General features: G+C 40.9%; 1 long non-coding RNA gene across 2 annotated transcripts in view; it reads right to left on the reverse strand.

Moving 5' to 3' along the window:
* Nucleotides 1-26,393, reverse strand: part of LOC131491831 (uncharacterized) — a 166,483-nt gene that overhangs the window by 45,247 nt on the left and 94,843 nt on the right. For both annotated transcript variants that reach the window (XR_009251670.1, XR_009251671.1), the window contains 3 exons: nt 26,135-26,261; nt 16,622-16,752; nt 15,852-16,044 (listed from right to left, as the gene is read on the reverse strand). This is a non-coding gene — a long non-coding RNA (uncharacterized LOC131491831). The remainder of the gene's footprint in view (nt 1-15,851; nt 16,045-16,621; nt 16,753-26,134; nt 26,262-26,393) is intronic.

The following is a 26,393-nucleotide window of genomic DNA, read 5'->3' on the forward strand; positions in this document are numbered from 1 at the left end:
ACAAAACACCAGAAAATCATAGATTCCCATAGACCGCGTAGCATGATGCAGTGGAAAAGACACAGGCTTTGAAATCAGGAGTGTTCCAACTCTGTTTTCTAGTGTTGTGATCTTGGGCAAGTTACATTTCCTCACGGAGATTCCATTTTCTCACCTGTAAGGTCATGACATTGATGAATCTCTTGTTAAGAATAAAGCGGATATTCGATGAGTAAGCATTTTGACAAATACAGCTATACGATTATGAAACATTACAGTTCACTGCTTTATCCTACAAATGTCCTCATATCAACTAAAACAGAGTTATAAATCAAGTTCAGAACGCCCTGGAATTGTTGTTGCTTGAGGTAAATAATGAATTCTAAAGATTACATCCCTTTTGGGCCTTACAACATTTTGGGGTTTAGAAAGGAAAAAAGGTGGAAATCACCTATAACTGGAAATCTGAAGTTATAGCTGAATCCAGAGACTCCAGCTCTTACTTATATATAATTTTATTTCTGAGTTTTAGAAGACTGAATACAGAAATCATCAATCATAAAATAAGAGGAAATAGTTAAAGCTCTTTAATCCTTACCAATGTCCACAAAATAGGATGTTTTATTAAGTGTTGTCTGGGTGCTCAGACAGTAAAGGACATTACCATTTCCGGCAACCCAAAGCTTGACCTCACACTTGGACTTCTGAAGGTAAACTTCCTGAGAGGAAATTAAATACAGAGAATCTCTTCCAGTTTGAGTTACCAAAAACACTGTAAGAAACGTTTAGACTAAATTAATTTTTTAAATTTTGCCCTCAAAATATTAAATCCAACTGAAAAGTCTGTGTTTTTTAATTTAGAATAGGAAGTGAAATCAAAATCAAAGATGTCCAAATTGTCCGTTTCTTCTTGCCTATGTCCCTATAAAAATATGCCCTAAAGTAAGATGAGCGTTCTTCCTTCTTTCTCTATAATATTTTTACTTAAGCCTAATCTCCAAGCCTTAAAAATGAAAACATTTGACCAAAAGGAAAAGAAAGAAGAACTCTAACATTCATAATTTACGTATGTGACTTATGTAAATCACATCAAATATGAAACTTATCCACCCTATTTTCATTACTCAAGAGACCCCGGGTCATTCAGGCTTGCTTTCTTCTCTAAGGTATGGTGCACCTTCTGGGTTCAATGGACACTTTGAAAGGTCAAACAGAGTCCATCCTTCAGGCAGATGAAACACTGTTCTATTTTTAAAAAACCTCTAGAGAAGGAAATTCCACAAGCTTCCCCAGCTACACATTCCAATGTCTATCAAATCACACCGTCTGAAAATTTTTCCTTTTCTCTTATCTAAATCCCTCATTCTGTAATTTAAGCCTGTTGCCTCCTGTCTGGTCCCTGATGGAGATAGTCATCATCCTTCATAGATCAGCCTTCTCGCACGAGGCTCTTTTCAAATTCTGCAAGCCAGAAACCACTTTATTTCCAACTCTCTTTGTCACGGCTCTTAAGTGATTGCTGTTACTCACCTGTCATTTTCTGCCAAGTTTTCTTCCTTCAACCTTGTATTCAATTCATACGTCCCTTAAAAATAATACTTTTAAAAAGCAAAGGAAGTGAAAATTATCTGGTAACTTTACTACACTAAGCAACCTATATTTTATTTTCTTTGTTCTTGCCCTCCTCCATACACATTCACACATCATCGTAACTGCACTGTGTACTGAATTTCGTCAAAGTTTTAAAATCTCTCCTTTAGTTTCACAACCCAAAGCATGTGGAGGGTGAGCTAGTTTATTGTCATAACTTTAACAAAGCTGGTACAAAGTTCATGAAAAATTTCCTCCTTCATTCAATAAAATAAAATGATGGATTACATAGTGCTGCAGCACCGTTAGGTTCTAAGGACTCAAAACATTTAGCATTGTCCTTGCCCACACACCGGTAATAACAGGACACACAACCAACTAATTAGAACGAAAAAGTTCCTGTGTAAATGATTCCTGCATCTACCTATACTGTGCAAACTTTGGTTGATTGAGAGAGCAGGACCTCAGAAGAGGGCTGACCCTGCAGAAGCCAGGAGTGGAAAGTCAGATATTTGAGAGGGACTCCTACCATCTACTGGGAGATCAGATCATCTAAGGACAGAATTCTCAGTGATACCCAGAATTCATACTTCCCTGCCTTCAAATTTGTAGTTTTCTCTTTCAGGAATGTTCCTCCTCTCCTGGCCCATGTATCTATTCCAGATAATTCATTGTTCAAGACTCAGATCTAGGAATACTTGACTCAAGAAGCTGTACCTAATACCCTAGACTGAGTTGGCTTTTCCTCTTCAGGGCTTCCACAGCAACTTCTGCATGTAGGAGCAGAGATTTCTTGGGTGGGGACTATGTCTGATCCATCTTTTAACTGCTCATGCTCACATAGCTTCTGCCATCTGAGTGGCTTACTAAATGAGTGAAATAAATATAAAGAGGTATTTAGTAGAGAATGAAGTCACTTCAAATTGGGTAGATAAGAATAGCTTTCATAGAGGAGTTGACATTTGTGTTAGATCCTGAAGGACAGTAAGGATTGGGGCATGCAAATTTAGGACAAATGCTTTTCTAAAGAATTGTGGGAACAAAGGAGCATAGCAAAATAGAATGTTTGGAGAACAGTTCAGTTTGGCCGGAATATAGGGTCTATGGTGGGGAGATTTTTTTTTAAACACAAACAAAAAAATGGAGTGTATTTAGCCTAAAGAATCTGTTTTTATTCTTTTGACAAGGAATAACCACTGAAGTTTTTTAAAGAAATACATGACAAGGTAAGAGCTAATTAATAGGAGAGTCTGGTTCTAGAAGTGGCTGAATACCTATGTTAGACCAAACCTCCTACAGATAACAATTATAAACTCCAAACTAGTATAAAAAACAATTATTTGAAGTTACTTGAGAACATCCAAAAGGAGTCCCAGATGGAGGTGATTCAACCCTTTCAAGAAGGCGGTTGCATTGGGTGAGATTTACTTTTAGAAAGCTTTTCTTCTCAGGGCATTTCTCAGTTCATGTGGCTCAGGGTGGCTAAAATTCATAAAGAGAGCCATTGTCTTTCTGACTGAAGGAGTCAGAGAATGAATTCACAGATGCCAAAATGACTGAAATGAGGGAAGAGAGAAGAAAGCCCCCAAATCTCCATACAGACTCCCTTCAAATCCTTGACTAACCACTGAACTGTGGACATATGGAGGAGGCTCCAAATAGCCCAGCAGAGAGCAACTGTTAAAAGGCTGAAAACCTGAGGGGTGCCTGGGTGGCCCAGTCCGTTGGGTTTCTGACTTTGGCTCAGGTCATGATCTCACGGTTCGTGTGTTTGAGCCCTGCGACAGGCTCTGTGCTGACAGCTCAGAGCCTGGAGCCTGCTTCGGATTCTGTGTCTGCTTCTCTTTCTGGCCCTCCCCCACTATTGCTCTCTCTCTCTCTCTCTCTGTCTCTCAAAAATGAATAAACATCGGGGCGCCTGGGTGGCGCAGTCGGTTAAGCGTCCGACTTCAGCCAGGTCACGATCTCACGGTCCGTGAGTTCGAGCCCCGCGTCAGGCTCTGGGCTGATGGCTCGGAGCCTGGAGCCTGTTTCCGATTCTGTGTCTCCCTCTCTCTCTGCCCCTCCCCCGTTCATGCTCTGTCTCTCTCTGTCCCAAAAATAAATAAAAAATGTTGAAAAAAAAATTAAAAAAAAAAAATGAATAAACATTAAAAAAAATTTTTTAAAGGCTGAAAAACTGAGCAGAGATTTCAGCTGATTGTCCCACCCCCACCACAAAAAAATCAGCACTCTTCAGACAAAGGGAGCAGACCCCAAAACCTCTACAACAAATTATCTGCAATGCCTTGTATATAAAAGCACTAGAAGAAAAAGGAAACTGCAACCTTCAGTCAATAGACGAAATAGTCAAGACAGAGCAAACTCTGAAACGATTGAGATGTCATAATTAGCAAAAAGGACTTCAAAGCAGCTATCATAGTATGTTCAAAGACTGAAGAGAAATATGGTCGTCAAGAGAGAACAGATATGGAATATCAACAGAAAAATGAAAGCTATAAGTACAAAATGGAAATTCTAGAATTATAGCATATAAAATCTGAAGCAGAGAACTCCTCAATGAATTTAAAAACTGGAGACTGGAGATTTCAGGGGGAAAGTAGGGGTCGGGGAAGAGTGAACTTTAAGATTGACTTGCTAAAAGAAAAAATATTGGGGAAAAAATGAGCCTTCATATTTCAGAGCCTTTATGGCTATGGAACAATAATATCAAGAAGTCTACATGCATATAATTGGAGCCCTACGTGGAGAGGAACAAGAAAATGAAGAAGAAAACATTTGAAGAAATAATGGCCTAAAATTTGCCAATTTGTTTAAAATACTAATGTACATACCCAAGAGTCTTGGTAACTCTTAAGCAGGATAAATATAAAGGAAACTAGACCTAAGTACATCAATAACCAAACTCCTGAAAAACAAAGGTAAAGGGAAAAGTCTTGAATGCAGCTCAGAGGGAAAGAACACCTTACATACAGGGGAACAATGATACAAATCATGCCTGACGTCTCATCACTCACCACAGACACAAAACACAATAGAACATATGGAAGTAAACAAACAAAAATCTATCAAACCAGCATTATATATCCAGTGAAAATATCCTTTGAAAAGGAAGGTAAAATGGACTTTTTGAGAAGAATGGAAACTAGAAAATGTATTACCAGCAAGTCTGCTCTAGAAGAAGTTTTTCAGGTTGAAGGAAATGACGTCAGATGAAAGCTCAGGAATTACAGGAAAAGAATGAAGAGCAATCAATGTGATAAATGTGAGTAAATATAAAGACTATATTTTTTCTTCTTTTGTTTTTTTAAATTTATTCTGAGAAAGAGAGAGAAAGTGAGCAGGGGAGGGTCAGCGAGAGAGGGGGAGAGAGAGAATCCCAAACAAGCTCCCCACCATCAGTACAGAGCCTCATGATGAGGGGATCGAACCCACAAGCTGTGAGATCATGACCTGAGCCAGAGTCAGATACTTAACAGACTGAGCCATCCAGTCGTCCCCATCTTTTCTTCTTTTAATTTATTTAAAAGACAACTGAGGGGCGCCTGGGTGGCGCAGTCGGTTAAGCGTCCGACTTCAGCCAGGTCACGATCTCGCGGTCCGTGAGTTCGAGCCCCGCGTCAGGCTCTGGGCTGATGGCTCGGAGCCTGGAGCCTGTTTCCGATTCTGTGTCTCCCTCTCTCTCTGCCCCTCCCCCGTTCATGCTCTGTCTCTCTCCGTCCCAAAAATAAAAAAATTAAAAAAAAAAAAAAAAGACAACTGAAAAAAGTAAGGCCTTCCAAGGATTGTCAAACATCCGTGGAAATTTTTAGCATAGAGGTCAGAACCAAACAACAGAGCTTTATCAAGACACTTCATTTGAATCTTCAGAACACTGGAAACCAAAGAAGATTCTACAAGCTTCCGGGGGTGGGGAGGGTCACATATATAGGATGATAAACAAAACTGCTTTGGCATTTTTCAATAACACTGAAAATCAGAAGATACTGCCTTCAAATATTTAAAGGAAATAATTTCTGACCTGTAACTCCATATCCATTCAATCACATAGAAGGCAAAAATAAACACTTCTTCAGACATTCAAGGATTCAAAAAAAAAAAAAAAAAAATTACCTCCTATGCATCCTTTCTAAGACTATTGAGGAAGTGCTCCAAGAAAGAAAGCATGGGTTATAAGAAATAGAAGTTTTGGCACAAGAGGATAATAACGAGAAATCTCAGGATACCAGCTGTACACCAGATGTGGAGATAAAAACAGACTTTTCAATGGAGACAAACTTCAAAACAATCTATTTTCAACCATTCTCTGGACTGCTTAGTGGACCTTTTCAATTTGGCAGCTTACATCTTGTGGAAGTTCTATTCAATTATTTGTTGAATTTCTCCATTTATTTCCTTGGCGTATACCAAGGAAGCAGCAAAGACAGACAGCATAAAATAGAATAGAAAATAGAGGACAGAGATATATGGGAATGTAAGGATTTTTTTTTTTTTTAGCTTGAATTTTCCCAAAAGTAGTGCTTGAGGCAAGAAGTTGTAAGCAGGGAACAGAAGTGAGGGAAGAACGAGGGAAAGTGGAAACAAAGCAAATGCACAGATGCATTATTAAAATAACTATTGTACACACACACACACACACACACACAAAGAATAAAATGAATAAAAATATGCAATATATAATTATAGAACATCACCATTGTTTTCAAACATACCAAAATGTATACATTCAAATAAATGGTATCCACCTCAAGTATACTTGCTACTTTTCAAAAAAATAAATAAATAAAATAAAAACAAAACAGAATAAAATAAAATAAAATAAAATAAAATAAAATAAAATAAAATAAAATAAAATAATTATAGGCAACTGGCACTCAATTGTGACTGGAATTTTCTAAAGAGGATAGAGAATACCTTTTGGAATTGTTTGCCTGAGAATTGATGATTTTTATCCACAGCTTATATCCCACATTAGTTGAAATTTACTGTGGGATATATAAATCCCTATATACTTCCAGACTGAGCATACCTGCTGGAACAGAGGACTTCCCAAAGGCAACTGTGGCTTTGGAAAGTCCCCGGGGGCAAAAGTGCAAAACAGCCAGTGCTTGAGAAAAGATGTCAGCATGAGGTAAGCCAAACTACCCACTGAATGTGCACTGAAATCAGAGACGAGGCTAAGCGGATGTGAGTCAGGAGTCCAGAAGCAATCCGCACAGTCTGTCCTTTGTACCCCTCAGATATACCTGTGCCCTAGGTAAGCCCCAACTGCCGCTGAGTCTTCAAGGTGGTAGTCAGCCACAATTTCTACACATGACTTAATAGATAAAGATTACTACAATAAGCTGCAGTCTTTATTGCTGCAACTGGTCCCGAAGTCATAACTGATATTTATTTTATCACCTCCTTCCTCCACCGCCCATATTAAATTTCCCTCTCCTTCAGCCATTACTCCTACTTGTCCAGGTTTCTATCCTAGTGGGGTGATGTAGCCTTCATCCCTGAGCAGGCTGAGCTCTTGACTATCTTGCTGTTGTCAGGCTGCTGTTGCTGTAATTGTCACTATTATCACTAGGCATGTGAATGGCAAGAAATGCCCATGATTGACCCATACCTTGCCAATGTCTTAGCAACCTCAAATTGCCCAAGACTTCAGTTTCCCAGGTCTCCTCTTCATAAATCACTCCCATACATATATCTCTTAGCTTGAGTTGTACCAGAAAGCAAAGTCCTGGTCAAGGAGATAACTCCAGAGTACAAGTGGGGAACCAGAGAAAATGGGGGAAGGGGAAGAAGTCTGTATAAAGCTGCCTTTCTGATATCACAGCTTTTGGATACCGGGGTTTAATTCTGGTGTCTAAAGAATATACAGAATCTATCTCCGAGTTGTCCTCTAGAAGAACAGTTGGGGAAAACACTGATCCTTAGGTTTCCATCCCTTGTTGATTGAGTACTGCTCTTAGAGTTAACTTTCATAAATTTGGGGGCTTCCTGTTTGGGCTTAACAACTAGAATCTCATGCCCAGCTATAGCACTGGAGAAGTTAGGGAGCACATTTGAGATGAGACTCTGTTGTAATATAAGTCAAATCCGGAATACCCACTACATCTAGGTTGGAATCAGAGAGGAGATGGAGAAGATGTGAGTTTGAATCCCAGAGGCTCTGATACAGTCTGTATGAGCTTCTCAAGGAGTTTGGACTTAAGATGTAAAACACAAGCATATAGCAAAGGTGGAGAAAAAAGGTGGAGATCATTAGGTTTGTATTGTAGGAAAATTACACTTGAGACACTGAGGAGGGTGAATTAGGCAGAGAATGGGACAGTAAAGTACATGAGACCATTCTGGAGACCCCACCTATAGCTGATTGTGCACTGGGGCAGCACCAGTGGAGGAAAGGGGAGGAATGAATTAATGAGCTACTTGAGATACTAAATCAAGGGGGCGGGGGCGGGGGGAGGGATTTGGGAAAAGCTCCCCTCTGATAATTTGTTCAAGACTACTATTTAACAAAGTATCAGTTGGGGCGCCTGGGTGGCGCAGTCGGTTAGGCGTCCGACTTCAGCCAGGTCACGATCTTGCGGTCCGTGAGTTCGAGCCCCGCGTCAGGCTCTGGGCTGATGGCTCAGAGCCTGGAGCCTGTTTCCGATTCTGTGTCTCCCTCTCTCTCTCTGTCCCTCCCCCGTTCATGCTCTGTCTCTCTCTGTCCCAAAAAATAAAATAAACGTTGAAAAAAAAAAACAAAGTATCAGCAACTAGGCACTGCCTGTCAGTTGGTAGGAAGCAGGGTTTGTTAATACAATCAATGTGGTTTCAAACTTAGGTCAATGAATAGATCATGAGCCCAGTCATAGTAGTGCATAGAAAAAAAAAAAAAAAAAAAGAAAACAACTCATGTGTTAACTGTGGTTACATACAAAGAGGTGGGTAGAGGAGAAATTGAAGTGATTTTTCAAACTTTCATTTTCTAAATTATTATCTTGTGGCATTTTTATCTTTCAAAATGAGATAACAGTCAATATTTGATTCTAAAATCAGGGGCAGGGGGAATAAAGACATCAAAAATTTAAAAAAAGGAATAGAACTTCTCCCATATACTCAGAAATATATACAAAAAAAAAGAGAGAGAGAGAGAAACTCTTGGGTCTAAGGCCTAGAAAATTTAGTGTTATATACTTGAAAGAGAGGGGGGTTTTAAATAAATAATATAAAAGGAAGTATAAAATAATGTATGAAAAGCATTCCTGCAGGAACAAACCAAATGCCACAAAAATGCTCAAAGTACCAAAGTCTATCACTTCATACGGTAGTGAAATAAGGTGGAAGGAAGTCTACAAAGCTCTTTAGTTTCAGGGTTTGTCAGTTCTGATGTGGCTTTGTGCTATCATCGGCTAGTCATTTCTTCAGCTATTATTTGAACACTTATCAGATTATATGCCACTTTATTTTCCTTAGTGGAATTTATATCCCTTCAATTACCTAGCACCATCATTTTTAAAAATTTTTTTTCGGGGCGCCTGGGTGGCTCAGTCGGTTGAGCGGCCGACTTTGGCTAGGGTCATGATCTCGCGGTCCATGAGTTCGAGCCCCGCGTCAGGCTCTGTGCTGACTGCTCAGAGCCTGGAGCCTGTTTCAGATTCTGTGTCTCCCTCTCTCTGACCCTCTCCCGTTCATGCTCTGTCTCTCTCTGTCTCAAAAATAAATAAATGTTAAAAAATTTAAAAAAGAAAATTTTTTTTCATCAGTAGTATTTAATGAGCAGCTACTATTTACTACTGGGGTAGGGGCTGTTGATACTATGGTACTTACCCTTCTGATAGTAAATACCTAAATTTGTATCTGACTTTAGCACTTAATTAGCAGTGTAACTTCAAGTAATTTACTTAATCTTTTTTCTGAGCCTCAAATTCCTCATTGTTAAGGGGAGGAGGGAATATTACATACACAGGAATGCATTGAGGTAGATATAATTCATTCATTCCTGCATAACTTAATTCAGTAAACATTTGCTAAGTGCTCTCTATGTCTCATATATGTGTGTTTTGTGAACCAAAAATAATATGTCAATAGTGTAAGTTACTATTATGTGTTTGCAATAAACTGAACTGGTATTTTTTTACTTATTGGTCTGCTTTGTTTAAAAAGCGTTTTTAGCCATAATGTTCGATAAATTCAAGCACCAAAATGTGTCATCTTCTAGTTCAGGTTTGCTAAACATTTTAATGTCTAAATTCAACAAGTTTGTGAATCTGATGCAACAGATAACATTTTATTTTGAAATAGTCAGACACTCAGCCAACAGAACTGGAAAGTAAGTTGAACCAAAAAGAAGAAGAATGAGTAAAAAGAACATAAAGAAAAGCAGGAAGTTTGGGGGATAATTTTAAAATGTGCTATCTCAAAATCACATGTGCTCACTTTTTACTATTAATATTTTTAATGTAAAGACTACCTAAAGAAAGCCACATGCCTCACTGATAACCAAACTGTTTGTTAATTGAAGGTCTGTGGAACATTGTATAAAGTGACTCAACATGAGAAGTCTGTAACGTTTATGTTTTGATATTTGCATTACTTGATTTTTGAGACTAAATCTCACACTTATCTTTACGTTATAATATTTAATATAAGTAATAGTCATGGCAGAACATTAATGGTACAGAAGTTGCACTTATTTTGCTGAGAACATCAAAAATTAAAAAAGATTTTTAACATTTATTTATTTTTGAGAGACAGAGCATGAGTGGGGGAGAGGCAGGGAGACAGAGAGAGAGGGAGACACAGAATCTGAAGCAGGCTCCAGGCTGAGCTGTCAGCACAGAGTCGGATGTGGGCTTCAAACCCACAAACCGTGAGATCATGACCTGAGCTGAAGACGGGCTCTCAACCGACTGAGCCACCCAGGTGCCCTGCACATCAGAAAAAAATTTAAGCTTATTTCCTTACTTTGAGAGAGAGAGAGAGAGGAAGAGAGAGAATCCCAAGCAGGCTCCACACTGTCAGGGCGGAGCCCAACTCGGGGGTTGATCCCACAAACCGTGAGATCATGACCTCAGCCTAAACCAAGAGTTGAATACCCACTGGACTGAGCCTACACGTGCCCTGAGAACATTAGATTTAAAGGGAGAGAAATATTTTATTATAAAGCCCACAACATTCATCCAACTTTACCTTTTTACATATATTGGTGGGATTAATTATGCATAGACATTTTTCATACCATTTTCTACCTGCAGTCTAATATCAGCTTTTCTGCTTGATCAAGGCTTTATTATAAATACATGCACATACACATACATTTTATGACCTCAAAGAATTTGAAACTCTCCCACATATACCACCTGTTCCCTTTATCACTATGTCAACATCGTGACTGACAACCAGGAACAAGAGGCAAACCTAGACAGGAAATGCAATAAAATAAGAGTTAAAAATCAGTGGACAAACCAAATACATTTGGAAATGAGTGGGGTCTCTGACTCACAGTAAAAGGTACTGTGCATAAGGACTCTACTCCAGTTGATGAAGTCTTTTGCCACAGGAACAAGGGTTAACGATTCTTTTCTTTTTTAAATGTTTATTTATTTATTTATTTTGAGAAAGAGAGAGGGAGAGAGGCAGAGAGTGTGAGCAGGAGAGGGGCAGAGAAAGAGGGAGAGAGAATGCCAAGCAGGCTTCACACGGTCAGCCCAGAGCCCGATGCGGGGCTCAGTCCCATGAACTGCGAGCTCATGAGCTGAGCCGAAGTCAAGAGTTGGTTGTTTAATCAGCTGAGCCGCCCAGACGCCCCAGGGGTTAACGATTCTGATACGGCTATACACGTATATTGGAATTGGCAGACGGTGGGAGCAAGTTTACTCGCTGTTGGAGCGTGAGCATCCAGATAAGCAAGAGTTGGGGGCGGGGGTGCTAACATGATACGAGTGGTAATGGATTGCAGTTGGAAACGTCAGTACGAACTCATGTTAATTTTTTTTTTTTTTTAAATTTTTTTTTCAACGTTTTTTATTTATTTTTGGGACAGAGAGAGACAGAGCATGAACGGGGGAGGGGCAGAGAGAGAGGGAGACACAGAATCGGAAACAGGCTCCAGGCTCCGAGCCGTCAGCCCAGAGCCCGACGCGGGGCTCGAACTCACGGACCGCGAGATCGTGACCTGGCTGAAGTCGGACGCTTAACCGACTGCGCCACCCAGGCGCCCCCGAACTCATGTTTAGGTGGAGAAGGTAGTCTCATCAGACAAATGCTGGCAGAAGTATCAATGGATACATAACCTTTTAGTATATGTTTACAAGAGCCTTACAGTTGTTCATGTGTGAATCTAATCATCTATCCTAGGGGTTAGCGAGCTGTTTCTGTAAAGCCCTGAGAGCAAATACTTTAGGCCTTGTGGGCCACATGGGCTCTGTTGAGACTACCCCATTCTGCCCTTGCAGCATGACACAGCTATCCACAATTCTGTGAGTGAATGAATGAATGTGGCTGTGTCCACTCAGCGCACCAGATTTGGCCCACAGTCGGCCAGTCTGTGATCTCTTCTAAAGAGTAACAAAAGAGGGGCGCCTGGGCGGTTCAGTCGGTTAAGTGTCCGACTAACGCTCAGGTCATAATCTCCCAGGTGCGGGTTCAAGCCCCATGTGGGACTCTGCACTGACAGCTCAGAGCCTGGAGCCTGCTTTCGACTCTGCGTCTCCCCCTCTCTCTGCCGCTCCTCTGCTTGTGTTCTCTCTCTCTCAAAAATAAATAAACATTAAAAAAAAACATTTAAAGAATAACAAAAGTGAAAGAAAGTGTATGAATAAAACTACATGTATGTATGAGCTCAAATATTTAAGAAGTACTTGTAGAAAAAATGCTAGCAGAAACAGCTTTAAAATGTTAACCACATTCTTCTCTGGCTGGTAGAATAGGAACCTTTCCCCCTCCTTATTCCTACAGTTGCACTTTTTATGTATTGAAAATTTGAAAAAGAAATCCTCAAAATCAGTGTCTGAATTTGTGCTTCCATCTGTAAGCTAGAGATTCCCAGGCCAATTGAAGCTTTGAAAACCTTCTTACTTGTGATATTTATATACATTCAAAAAAAAAAAAAAATACTTAATCTTCATCCAAGTCTCCACAATAATAGACTTGTTTTGACATTCAGAAGCTATATTTTGAAATATTTACTTGCTTCTGATCAATTTGGATTATGATTCTCAAACTATTGTTAGTCATTCATGAATGCTTCACTTCGTCAAGAGCTGCTGAAACTTTATGAGGATTGCCTAGAGCCACAATATTGGAGAATGTTCCCTGCTTTCCTAAAGCTCTCTTTAATGACCCGTGTTCTTAACAGCCTCTGTTTAAGCGACAAAAGAGGCAGTGTTGTAAGGAGGGATGTACAGTGCATTGCACAAGTTTACCCTGGCAAGCCGCAGGCCCTGATCTGCAATCCTGTGTCAGCAGTTTTCAGTCCCACTAACATGGATACAGATGGGTGTGCGGGCTGCTCCGGGCTCCTCCCGGGGCCAATCAAAACATGGAAAACAAAGGCCTTTATAAGCTCAGCACTGACCACAGTCCCTACAGTGTTGCTAAAGTCACATTTTTCCTTTGACTTTCCATCTACAGAATACCTCTCACCTGAGAGAAATCAGATTGCATTCACAGCCGGAGACGTCGGCCTGTTGTTCTGGGGAGGGGATGTGATTTTTCCCTTCGGAAAAGGGAAAATGAAGCCCTTCTCGCTCTTTCTGTAAGAACTTACGAAACAACCCAATAGCTCTCTGAACACAGGATGCAAACCAAGGACACCTAGTCAGCCCAGAGCACGGGCACACAGTTGGACAGACACTATGCAAATAAAGGAAAATGAAGAAAGTGAAGCTGTTATCTGAGACCATTCGAGGGAGAGAAAGATATGCTCGCTCAACTTCACTAGCATCTCCAAAAGCCCTACCTTAGCCACCATAAAGGTCATCCTCTCCAGTCCTTCACCCCACCCATTATTCTCTCTCAGAAAGACTTTTGTGCTATTATAAGAATTTGTCATCATATTCGGGTTTAAATTGACTTGTTTTTGTCTATTTTCCTTATTAGAAATCTGTTCTTTGTGAGGCCAGAGACTATAGTCTCTTTGTTTTCAGTTTTTGTGGTGTGTGGTGCTGTTTTCCATAGTAAAATGTGATAAATATTTGTTGAATCCCTAGATGAATAACAGGATAGTTGTAGCAAGACACCAGATTACTAGTCAGACAGTGTGTGTTCTAGTCTGGCCCTACCACCAACTAGTCAGGTGTAACAACAAGGTTCCCACTCTGATGGGAACACCCACCCCAAACCTCAGGGACCTACATCAGAAAGCATTGACTTTTGCTCACAAGTCTGTACATTTGCTGGGGCTCCACGAGGCTTGGTTCCAGCTAGCCTTCAGGGTAGAGTCAGGTGTCTCCGTATTCTGGGACCGGCCGCCGTTTGCAGCATGTTTTCATCTGTTTTCCTCGAGAATGGCAGAGCCACAGAGCAGAAAGCAGAAACACACAAACCTCCCAAAGCCTCAGCTTGGAACTGACACACTGTCACTTGTGCCTACGTTCATTCCACTGACCAAAACGAATCATATGGTCAAGCCCAACCCCAGGGGGCAGAGAACATACTCCACACAGGATACACCACAGCAAGGATGAGGAGGGAAGGGAGAATTGTGGACAAGTCACATCACCTAGCGCATGACACAAGCAAAATTCTGTTTCAATTTCCAGGAAAAAAAAAAAAAAAAAAAAGACTGACAATTCCAGTCCTGATAAGCACAGGGCTCTTCTGAGGGCCAGATGCTCTCATGCAGACATTATGTAATTAAAATTGTTTAACCAAGAGCTAAACATTGTGTAGGCACCAGATAATGATTGAAAATGACCAGTGACAGGGCGCCTGGGTGGCTCAGTCGGTTAAGCCTCTGACTTGGGCTCAGGTCATGATCTCACCGTTTGTGAGTTTGAGCCCTGCCTCAGGCTCTGTGCTAATGGCTCAGAGCCTGGAGCCTGCTTCAGATTCTGTGTCTCCCTCTCTCTCTCTCTCTCAAAAATAAATAAACATTAAAAAAAATTAAAAAAAGAAAATGACCATTTGCTTTTTCTTATAGAGAAAAAGACTACAATCAAAATACAATATGATCGGGGTGCCTGGGTGGCTCAGTCAGTTAAGCGTCTGTCTTCAGCTCGCTCAGGTCATGATCTCACAGTTCGTGAGTTCAAGCCCCATATGGGGCTTTTTGCTGACAGCTTAGAGCCTGGAGCCTGCTTCAAGTTCTGTGTCTCCCTCTCTCTCTGCTCTTCTCCCACTCATGCTCTGTCTCTCTCTCCTTCAAAGATAAATAAAAACATTTAAAAAAATTAAAAAAAACCAAAAAAACAAAAATACAGTATGATCATTACTTAACATAAGTTGTGTATAAAATACTGTGGGAACAGGAGACAGAGTTGTTGAGTTGGCCTGGGTGATGTTCAAGATGTTCTGCAAGCTACTTTACAATTAAAGAAGAACAACCATTGTGGAGAACAGGGAAGTGGAAGTGTGTAGGAAGAGAGGAGGCATTAACTTTATCAGTAATATTTCCTTTTTAGGGTAAAAAAGGAAAGATTTGAAGCAAATATGGAAAAAAAGTTGTCATCTGATAAATCGAGATGTTGAGAAAACGGAATCTGTTATATTATTTTCTGTGTATGCTTGAAATATTTTATAACCAAACATCAAAAATTTTTGAATGTTTATTTTTGACAGAAAGAGATAGAGAGATAGTGGGGGAGGGGCAGAGAGAGAGGGAGACAGAGAATCACAAGCAGGCTCTGCAACTGTCAGTGCAGAGCCAGACGTGGGGCTGGAACCCATGAACCGGGAGATCATGACCTGAGCCGAAACCAAGAGTCCATTGCTCAACAGACTGAGCCACCGAGGTGCCCCCAAACATTAAAAATTTTTGAGTTATTTTAAATTATTTTAAAATTATTCAAAATAATTATTTAAAATTATTTAAAATTATTTTAAAACAGACAAAGAAGGGAATGAGGATATTCTTGGCAGAAAGAGCACAAGTGGTAGGAAAAGTAACTTGGTCTTAACGGATAATAGTGCAAAAGGGACAATGGTGGAAGAGAGTCAAACAGAAGAATGAGAAGGCACTGTAGTCATTTCTCAGGGCTGCTGTACAAATAAATACTGGGTGGTTTAAAACAGCAGAAATTTATTCTTCCACAGTCCTCAAAGCTAAAAGTCTGAGATCAAGGGATCAGCAGGGTTGGTACCTTCTAAGGGCGCTGAGAGAAATCTGCTCCATGCCTCTGTCCTAGCTTCGTGATGGTCAGGAATTCTTGGCATTCCTTGGCTTAGAGAAACATCAGTCCAACCTCTGTCTCCTTCTTCACATGGCATTCTCCTTGTGTGTCTGTGTCTTCACATGGCCATCTCTGCACCGTCTCTGTGTCCAAGTTGCCTCTTCTAACAAGGACACCAGTCAGGTTGGATTAAGAGCCCACCATACTCCAACATGACCTCACCTTAATTTAACTAATGACATCTGCAATGACCCTATTTCCAAAAAAGATCACATTCTGAAGTACTGAGGATAAGGACCTCGGCAGATCTTTGGGGGAGACCCAGTTTAACCCGGAAGAAGAATCAAGATGTTGCCACTACTTTTCTTAGCTATTATTATCAGCATATTTTTGTACTAACTAAAAAATTCACAGGAAGGGCATAGTATGTGGTTAACCAATTGAAAGACCTCCTCAGGGGACCTGTGACTTCTCTGACTCTGTAGAGGGAAGGAAATCACATGAACGATGATGCTTTCTGCGTTTCTTCCATTTTACTATTTATCCATGTGCCTCCCAGGCTAACCCACATTATGCTCTGCTTCCCTGCTTCACACCAGCCCACGCTGGGTGACTCACCATCCTGCCCCATCAGTTTCGTCATCCAAAGAAAAAACCCTCTGGCTACTACCACCAGTGTTTTGGACTGCAGTGCTTTGCCCTGGAGTTAATTTTTAACCCCGGGCCCTTCAGAAACTCACTTGCACACCAAGATCCGGCACCAGGGGTCCGCTTCATACTTGGTGTCCAATTTAGGAAACTTCCTCAGGAAGTTCTTCACAATGTATGGGCAGAGTTTTCAGGAGTTCCTGACCTGTTTTCTGGTTTACAACTATAGAAACAGTGAATTACTTCAAAGCGGTCATTCGACTACTTGGCCCATGCCTTACCCTAGCCAAATGCTTTTCCCCTCCAACTGTATGATCCAGCTCTTGTCAATTTCTCTATCCCCCATTTCACTCCACCCTCTCCTTTGCTCCCTATTCTTAAAATCCTCTTCCTTTTGTCCTTTTCCCCTCCAGGTCATTCCACAAGGTTCTCCCTCCAGCTCCTCAAATGTCTACCCTTTCTCAACCTTCACTCTCGGTGGTCAAAAATCACTTCTTTGGAGAGGTTTTCTCTACCCCTCTTCCCTAAAACAGCTTCCTCACATTCTCAGACTTACTGTGGCATTTATTTTCTTCTAGATTTCTTTGTTCATTTCATTATTTACCGGCTTATTGTATGTCTCCTTTAAAAAATGAGATCATCTGTCTATCTAGTTCAGGAATAGCCTCTGCTGCTCATACAGCACCTGGCACATCACAGGTGCCTAGTAAATATAAATTGAATGAACAGAATAAAACGCTGAGCTTCCCGAAATCGTTACAAGTTTGGGGTCTAAGCAGGAAATGTATGTCCCTTGCATTACTGGCCTGTTAGTGCTGGTGTCCTAGGCCTCTGGTTCTGTTTGCTGAGTTACTGACACTTTATTGTAAATCCCTTATCTTGAGTTTTTGACTCAGTTCCAAAGTTCTGGATTCCAGACCCTGCTTACAAGAGACAGGGACCTAAAGAACCAGCTGGTCTTCTCCCTCTCTCTCCCTGCACTCGAGCTTTTGCGTGCCGGATATTGTAACTGCTGCTCCTATCCGCCTTGACCCCAAACCCACCAAAGTCCTTCTTGTCTGACTCAGTTCCTGTCCTCCTCTCTTGTGCCTACCTTTCCACTATAAATCTTCTTTCTTATGTCTACCCCAAACATGCCATGATGATAAGCATAAAGGAATGGTTAATCTGAACACATTTTTAGAAGCTAATCATTCCAATTCACCGTGGCCTCTATTGGAGGCTTGTGCAAAACTGCTAGTATATCTGTCTCACTAAATACAAATAAATGTCCACATCAATCTATGCGTTTGCCAACACCAATATAGATAGGGACTAAAGCTGCGAGGTTTTCACGTTTGGGTACTTTTAGACAACTTTCGGGTATAATTGAGACCATTTATAGGATTGATAAGGGGCATGCCTTGAAGACTCTTCTCTGTAAACCTAATTATATCACTTTCCTTAAAATCCAGTGTCCAGAAAGCATTTGAGAAAAGCTACTTTGAGTTGCCTGGATATTTTCCAAGCTCTGGATACCATAGTTAGTCACATGGAATGTGGAATGGGCTAGACGTTTTGGAATTGTTCTTGTTAAACTGGTGTAAGCGATTGACCCAAAAGCTTTAATAATCATTATTTGTTTAACAAGTTCCTGTGAGGAAAGCTATGCAGTTGTCTTGTGAAGTAGCTTCTTAAAAGGCTTTTATTTTGTCTGGATATGATAAGAATCATTACATGGTATGTCTAACCGATGACTTAGTGCTCTTTCAGTGCATAGAAACTTCTATGGGAAAAAGAATTAGACAATAAGCACCAATGACTTAATACATGCCCTGTTTCCAATTCAATTTGCTTTGATAAAAATCTAATAATCTCCAGGAACACAAATATTTATCTACAGTGATTGGACAGTCGGTTAAAATAGGCATTCTCGGTCCCTTCAAAACATTCATTTGTCCTTTATACGACCCACACATTGTCAAGAGGTTAATAATGTTGAAAAATTCCTGTGGTGTTTTTAGTTTTTGTGCTATCTGGCACAGAAACATCAGGATCCTTAATTTTGTTTTCAACATAGCATATTCCTTATTCACAATCAATGCTCCTCTGTCTTAATCAACAAAATAGGAAACAGATTTTTAAATTCTGAAATCACTATAAATTCATAGCATTTTTCCTTTGAAGTAAAATATTTTACATGACTATAGTGAAACAGGAAAAGAATTTGTTTGATCAGAAGGCTCAACAACTAAAAGAATAATAATTTGTCTCCAGAGAAACAGATCAAGATTTTAAAGGTAAACAGGTATTATTTAAGAATTTGGTAAAAATGATTTTTAAATGTGCTAGGTTTTATGTTATAGAATGTGTTTCAGAATATAATTCAGCCCTAAATACAATTATATACCACATTGCCTGTGTGCAAATATTATTCTTTCCTATTTAGACATTGCTTTAAGTATGACATTCTACCTTAGTAGCAAATATCCTGGCTCCACGGTAAAATGTACCTTAAAAAAGATAAGTTATCTGCTCCAATAAAACCATGGCAGATAAACCCTTTCATTGAATATGTCAAGCACATGTTAAATCATAAAATCTCAGGACTGACTGTACAGGATACCTGTATACAAGGTTCTATCTTTATATACATTAGATCTCTAATATGTTTCAAGTAAGCCTTTGAAAAAAGAATAATTTATAATTCGTAAGATGCGGCAATTAATATTAGACATCAAATTCAAAAGCATAGATGGGCTTCACTTCTTTCAATAAATCTCAGGTGTCTAGAAGAAAAGTACAATGGGAAGAAAACGCCGCAGATCAAAACAGTGGGTAAAGAGGAACAAACCCAATTCTAACCCATCAGAGAGATGGAAGCCTCCAGAAACAGGATGCTGTATAAGCCTCCCATTAGTCTATATGATAAGCATGTTGCTATTAAAAAGCAAAGCAACTGACCACCATTTCTCTTAAAGTATGTGAGGGAGCCTAGAGATGTTTCCATTGTCCCCATCTGTCCCCAGCTTCTTGTTTGGACTTGAAATCTCCTCCATTACCTTTATTTACCTAATCCACTGACCACCCCTCCTCTCATATCTACCACTATTTTCTCACCTCCTTAACTTCCTTCAAAGTGATCTTGCCCCATGGGCCCATTCTGATCAACCCCAACCAACCATGTTCACGCCTTTCCCTATTTTTATCCCCACAGTTTCACTCTCAGGCACAGCTCCTCTGCTCAAGGCTATCTTGCCTTGGGTCCATGTTCAGCAGCTGCTTTGTGTGTGTGTGTGTGTGTGTGTGTGTGTGTGTGTGTGTGTGCACGCATGCCCACGTGCCACAGCTTGTGTTTCAGGGTAACCATTCTCCCTGTGCTCAAACCCCAGCTCCACTCTTCTGTTGTGAGGTACGTCAACTAAACCCATTAAGCTTCGATGCTCCCTTTCTGTAAAGTGAGGATTATAATAGACTTTACCTAGTAAGGATATTTTGAAGATAGAAGAGGTAATGTAGTAAATCACTCAATACAGTGCTGGTAAAGAGTAAACACATAATAAATACTGGTTTTTATTATTCTTATTGTATTCATTATTTCATCTACACAGAGGCAATTCTCTTCAGTGTGGACGCAAAATATTTTATATTACTTAGTATCACCTGTAAATGTGGTGACTGCACTGTTTGAACTAAAATTGGGACAAATCCAGAAAATCACACGTACTTATGCAGGAAAGAAACAGAAGCAGTGAAATAAAAACAGTACCAGGTGATTTGAGATGGGGAAATCACTGTGTCCCTAAGTCCTGTGCTATGCTTTTTTAATAAAATTGAGTCCTCAAAGAAAAGTATGCTGGGTCTACACAAGTGAAGTGAAGGACTAATTGGTTTGGGGTTGGATTCTGAATTCGCAAGAAGGTTAGAACAAGCTTTTTCCCCCCTGCATGGGATGCATAAATACAGACACCTGTGCAGTGTACTAGGCTATTGCTGTTAAAGAAAACCTTATCTTCTCTTCCGACAATTTGTCGTGAGGACAATGTCAGGAAGAAAACCTTCCCAGTACCAGGGTGGGAGGGGCCAGCAGACAGAACAAAGTCGTGAAACAGACTTATTATCATGTGAAAACCGAGCTGAAAGGAAGTTTTTTAAATTTTTTTTTTCAACGTTTTTTATTTATTTTTGGGACAGAGAGAGACAGAGCACGAACGGGGGAGGGGCAGAGAGAGAGGGAGACACAGAATCGGAAACAGGCTCCAGGCTCCGAGCCATCAGCCCAGAGCCTGACGCGGGGCTCGAACTCACGGACCGTGAGATCGTGACCTGGCTGAAGTCGGACGCTTAACCGACTGCGCCACCCAGGCGCCCGATGAAAGGAAGTTTTTGATAGAGCTGGAACCCCTGTTGCCAAGGAAAATGGGCCAGGAGGTCTATGATATCTAAGGTCTTCAGTAATTGTATCTGAGAGCAGACTTGTAACAAATGCTTTCAAGTCTGTTAACTGGATTGCTTTGGAAAATCCCAGCTGAACTCTTAGAATCTCATCTGCCTAATTCCAATTTTGCCAATATTTTAAATGTGTATATAGTGTAAGAACCAGGGCTTTCTGAAACCGTGCCATTAAGGTAATACCAGAGGAGGAGACAGAGAGGGGAGCAGGGAAGGTGTGTGGCTGAAGGTTGGTGGCACAAGAAGGCAGCTCCAACAGAGACGGACTATAACAGAATGGCCTTCTATGCTTTTTAAAGGGAATTTCCAGGATAGACACACCTCACAGACAAATCTAAGTATGGCAATACCTTCCTCATTTTCTATAATCCATGCCTCTGTTCTCAAGCATTTATGTGGATAATTGAAAAATGACAGTATATCGGGGACCTGGTGGCTCAGTCAGTTAAGCATCCAACTTTGGCTCAGGTCATGATCTCATGGTTCGTGGGTTCCAGCCCCACGTAAGGCTCTGCGCAAAGAGCTCAGAGCCTGGACCCTGCTTCGGATTCTGTGTCTCCCTCCGTCTCTGCCCCTCCCTGCTTACACTCTATCTCTCTCAAAAATAAATAAACATTGAAAAATTTAAGAAAAATGACAGTATAACACATTTCTTTCCTTGAGTCTCCATTTCCCTAAAGGCAGATGAGCTTCAATACTGAAGACAAATGCTCCATGTGGCAAAGGACAGTCGTGTCTCAGGTAATCCAGTGATCTCATCCTGATAGCCCGGCCCTACCAGTGCCCTTCCCAACAACCCTGAATGGAAGCAACACCCATGCACCCATGGGAATAGAATGGCTCCAAATGGCCTTTTGTTTTCATGCTCCTAATCTTCAGAGTCCTCATGCTCTTCTCTTGACCTTGCTTTGTTTCCAAGGTGAAATATTTATATTCCTACTGTACCTTATTTTGATAGCTGGTTTATGGTGTCTCTCATTATGCTCTTTAAGATGTCGTTACTGATAACCCATTAAGACTTTGTAATGGAGGAAAAAATATCCATCCTGTACTGGGATAAGAACTAGGGCCTAAGGGCGCCTGGGTGGCTCAGTCGGTTAAGCGTCCGACTTCAGCTCAGGTCACGATCTCGAGGTCTATGAGTTCGAGCCCCACGTCGGGCTCTGGGCTGATGGCTCACAGCCTGGAGCCTGCTTCCGGTTCTGTGTCTCCCTCTCTCTCTGCCCCTCCCCCGTTCATGCTCTGTCTCTCTCTGTCTCAAAAATAAATAAACATTAAAAAAAAAAAATCTTTAAAAAAAAAAAAAAGGACTAGGGCCTAAAAGGTAAAAAGCATATGTATGGTCCATTATCTACTCACCATCAAATGCAGACACACCATCCATAATTTATGCCAACATATATAGAGTATATAGAGAGCATAAAACTAGGGCATGAACTATTATTGTTTTGAGAGAGAGAAAGAAAAAAAAAAAGAGAGAGTGGGGTAGGGGCAGATGGAGAGGGAGAGAGAGAATCTCAAGTAAGCTCCACATTCAACACAGAGCCCAACTCAGGGTTCCATCACATGACCCTGGGATCATGACCTGAGTCAAAATCAAGAGTCAGATGCTTAACCAACTGAGCCACCCAGGTGCCCTAAGGCAGAAATTATTGAAGCCAGGTCCAGGTACCCAGTTCTTCAATATACTGTTCTCTCTACTGTAGTGTATGCTTGAAAATTTCCATCACAAAAAACTTCAAAAATATATATGGGATCCGAGAGAGAAACTCAGAAAAGAAAAAAAAAGTGATCTGAATGATATTCTCTGATGTTAGATTACTGTAGGCAGCATTCCTATGCTTAGGAGACCTCCAGTGTTTCTCTCTGCAACCTTGGGAAGCTCGTGGGAGGAAGAGGGGTGTTTATTTTTAGTGTATGTTACTTCAGTGAGTGCCCAGTTTTCTTGCTGAGGTGGTCCAGGCACGAAATGCTATGTATTTGATTTTTTCAAACTACATGGCGGCAAGGAACTAAAAGTGTAAAAGCTTCGGTATTGGACAGACTAGATTCAAACACTCTTAGGGTACAACTTGGGAGCAATTACTAATTTCTCTGACCTTTCATCCCCTACCAAGTAGAGTTAATATCAGTTTCACAAGGTTATTATAGAAAAAGTGCCTACTGATAGGTCTAGCAAATAACAGATTGTCGATGCATTCTCGTTTCCTTCCTACTTGTCATATTTTCAGCTGCCAGTCACATAGCATGTTGAAAAAATTCCAAAGACTTTCTAGATATAACTCGGAAACCTTTTCAGTTCTCCAAAACACCAGCAAAATCTTGGCATATCCAGTCACTGCACATTATTAATAGTAGAGCTATTAATAGACAAGGAACCCACGCCTTTAGATAGACACCAGATTGTGTGGTGTTATTAGAAAGGACAATAAACTCTCAGTTAGGGACATGAATTCTCATCTCCACTCTCTCACTAAGAAGCGTTGCCTTTAAAAGGGACACCTAGCCATCTCCTGTCCTTGGAGAAGAAATTTTTCTACAGCATTTTTGAGCCCCCAACTTTCTAAAACAGAATGATAAGCATAGGAACAGACTAAAATATATATGCCATTAATAATTTGATATGTTACTATACTAAATAGACATCAGTTTGATTGTCCTCAGGTATGAAAACCACCCTTATTAGATTTTGACAAAGTAAAAGCACTGTACAAATATGAGGTTTTGACTCTGGATCAAATGGCCTTGGCCAGAGGCCACTGCAAATAGTTCTGTTGTGTGATTATTACTGTTTTTACTATGATGAAAGCGGGATTATGAATTTAATGCAATAAATAGCTGCAAAGTAGCTAAAGCTCAGCATAGAGAATAATTAACAGTGTGGGACATCAGCAGGCCCCTGGCCTGGCCCCGTGCTTACCGTGGCCTTGGCAAGTTACAATTGCTTGATTGCTACAATAAAGCATACCCTGTCTTTAAAAGTTGTTAGAAGTTAAATGAGACAATGCTGGTAAAATGTTCCTGGTATTACTAAGTGCCTAAGAATCTATTTTCTTCATGAATTTCCACTTTGGAAATATTATATCAGTACTTTATCAATCAGGTTGATTTTCCGGAGTTAAAATTCAAAATTTTACTTTTCATATTTATGAGTCATTCACTGTTACATGTGTATGTGAGAGAGAGAGACAGAGACACAGAGATTACACATTTATAGGGTTTCAAAAAACAACAAAATCTTAATTAAATAGCAAGAGGACAGTATTCAGCTGAGCTGAGCAGTCATGAAGGCAACATGGAACTCACAGACAGACTAGAGGGAGTTAAGGAGTCGGTGACTCTCAGTAAGAAACTGCTTCCTTCCATCAAAAGTCACAGATGTCTCTACAGCCCTTGCCACCACAGCCCTGGTCACAGGCAAGTTGTGCATGCACATCAGTCAAGACGATATTCAAATCACCCTTGAACAACAAAGGAGTCACATCTCCAGTATATTCCATATCTGAAGAATTGAAAGCTAAGAAAAGAAAGAGCCTGCACAAGGCATGTAAACACAGTTGAAGGGTCTACATTTGAGATGCTACATTTTGAACAATTGCCGGAGACAGCATTCTCTTCTGTGGAAAATCAAGCTTTCATTCAAGAGAGTGACCCATAAAACCTAGACAGTGCCGGATGTGACCCAGTACTCTGCTACTGACACAGAGCAGCAGGTGACCCAAAACCCAGAGGACAGGAAGAAACCAACACACAAATGGAACCACCCAGACCCAGCCTTCCTCCGACCTCATTTATCATAATCCTAATGGATGGGGACAGAGGACAAGCCGCTGCTGGTGTGTGCTGTTTTTGCTACGTGTGAATTCAAGGCACAAATGAATCTATGTATTTCCACCGTTTAGGCTGAGGTCTTCTCAAAGATGGCCTGCAGTTTTGTTTTAAAAAAAAAAAGAAAAAAGAAAAAAATCAGGTGAACTGGACTGATAACCATACAACATTTGCAGAGAAACACCCATGACAAACGATGGTCAGACAGCCTAATCCTATCTGAGGGCACCACCTCTGATGTGTACACGACAGGTATTGATTCTGGCCCTGACAGTCTTCAGCCTCTCACCACAAGACGGGATTTGGAAACCTCAGGCAAGCTAGCTGTCTTTCCCTAGGGGCTCAGTATCATCGCCGGGGACTCCCAGGGAAGAACAGACCCCAGGGCTCTTACTATTTGAGGACCAAGGGATTATCTTCCTGTCTCCGCTCCAAACTGAAAAAGCAAATCGTCTACCTTTACGTTTCTTCTGGCTCATAAGCCTTCCTCAATGCTTCCCTCATTTTTCTTCTTCCTTTCTCTCCTCACAGTTTCTTTTCCCAGAGCCATTCATCTTGTCCTCACCTCCTATCAACCAGGAAATCATTTAGCTGCTGAGACGGGTGGCCCCAGTTTACTTTGTTTTAAAGATAGACTTGCCCCCTAGTGCAATCCCTGCCAGAAAGCCTGCTCCACCACCGCCCCCACTGCCCCGCCGCCCTCACCTCCTCAACCTTGAGTAAGAAAACCCAGACATTTATTTGGGTCTGCAACTGCCCTTGCCGGAGGAGCCAGAAACTCCCAGACAAGGGAGGAAATGCTGTAGACAATAGCTGAAGCCACTCGGTCCACAGCACTCAACTTTTCAACCACACCCATTGGTGGAATTTGTTACCGGTAAACACGCATTGCTCTAAGCACCATTATTTGTTAGAGATGAAAGGGAAAAATCATCTGCTCCTGAAGTCAGCCCAGCTCTTACAGATGATTCTGGATCTGATACACATGAAAAGTGGATATTTGTGCTTCTCTGAGCCAGAAACTAGACAGGGAAGCCCTTTGCTACCTAAAGATTGCCCTTTTCTCTGTACCTGGAGCCCAGTTGGTCTGCTGAAACTCCAGGATGGGCAATGACTTCAAATCAGATTGTAAAAGTAATGAGGGCAGGGAACATGAGAAACCTGTGCAACACTGCTTGGAAACCTTATCAAAATCCCCTTTAAGAATTACATGGTGGTTCGAGTTAGCCTTACAAAATTACATTGAACCTAAGTAAAATGATAATAAGAATAGTGAAGAATACGGAAAAAGAACAATGAGAGTACCAGCGATGATCCACATCCTGAGGGCGTCCTTCCTGACTCACCCAGCCTGTCTCCCCATAGGTGAAGCTGCTACCTGTCAGAACTTGCAACATCTCTCGGGATCCTCTTCTCTTTCGTGGTATCTCTCAACTTAGTCCAGCAGCCATAGCTCCAACCTCTCTCCAGCAACTGGCAAATAATGAGCAAATCATTCAGTCAATGTATTGCATTCAATGTATTTCAAATACTTTGCAGTTCTGTGTAGGGTCTTCAAAGTCAGCATAACCCTGTTACGTTTCTATCTCATCCATGGTAAACGCT

This window comes from Neofelis nebulosa, chromosome 12, assembly GCF_028018385.1.
Source record: "Neofelis nebulosa isolate mNeoNeb1 chromosome 12, mNeoNeb1.pri, whole genome shotgun sequence".
In the NCBI taxonomy this organism is placed as follows: domain Eukaryota; kingdom Metazoa; phylum Chordata; class Mammalia; order Carnivora; family Felidae; genus Neofelis; species Neofelis nebulosa.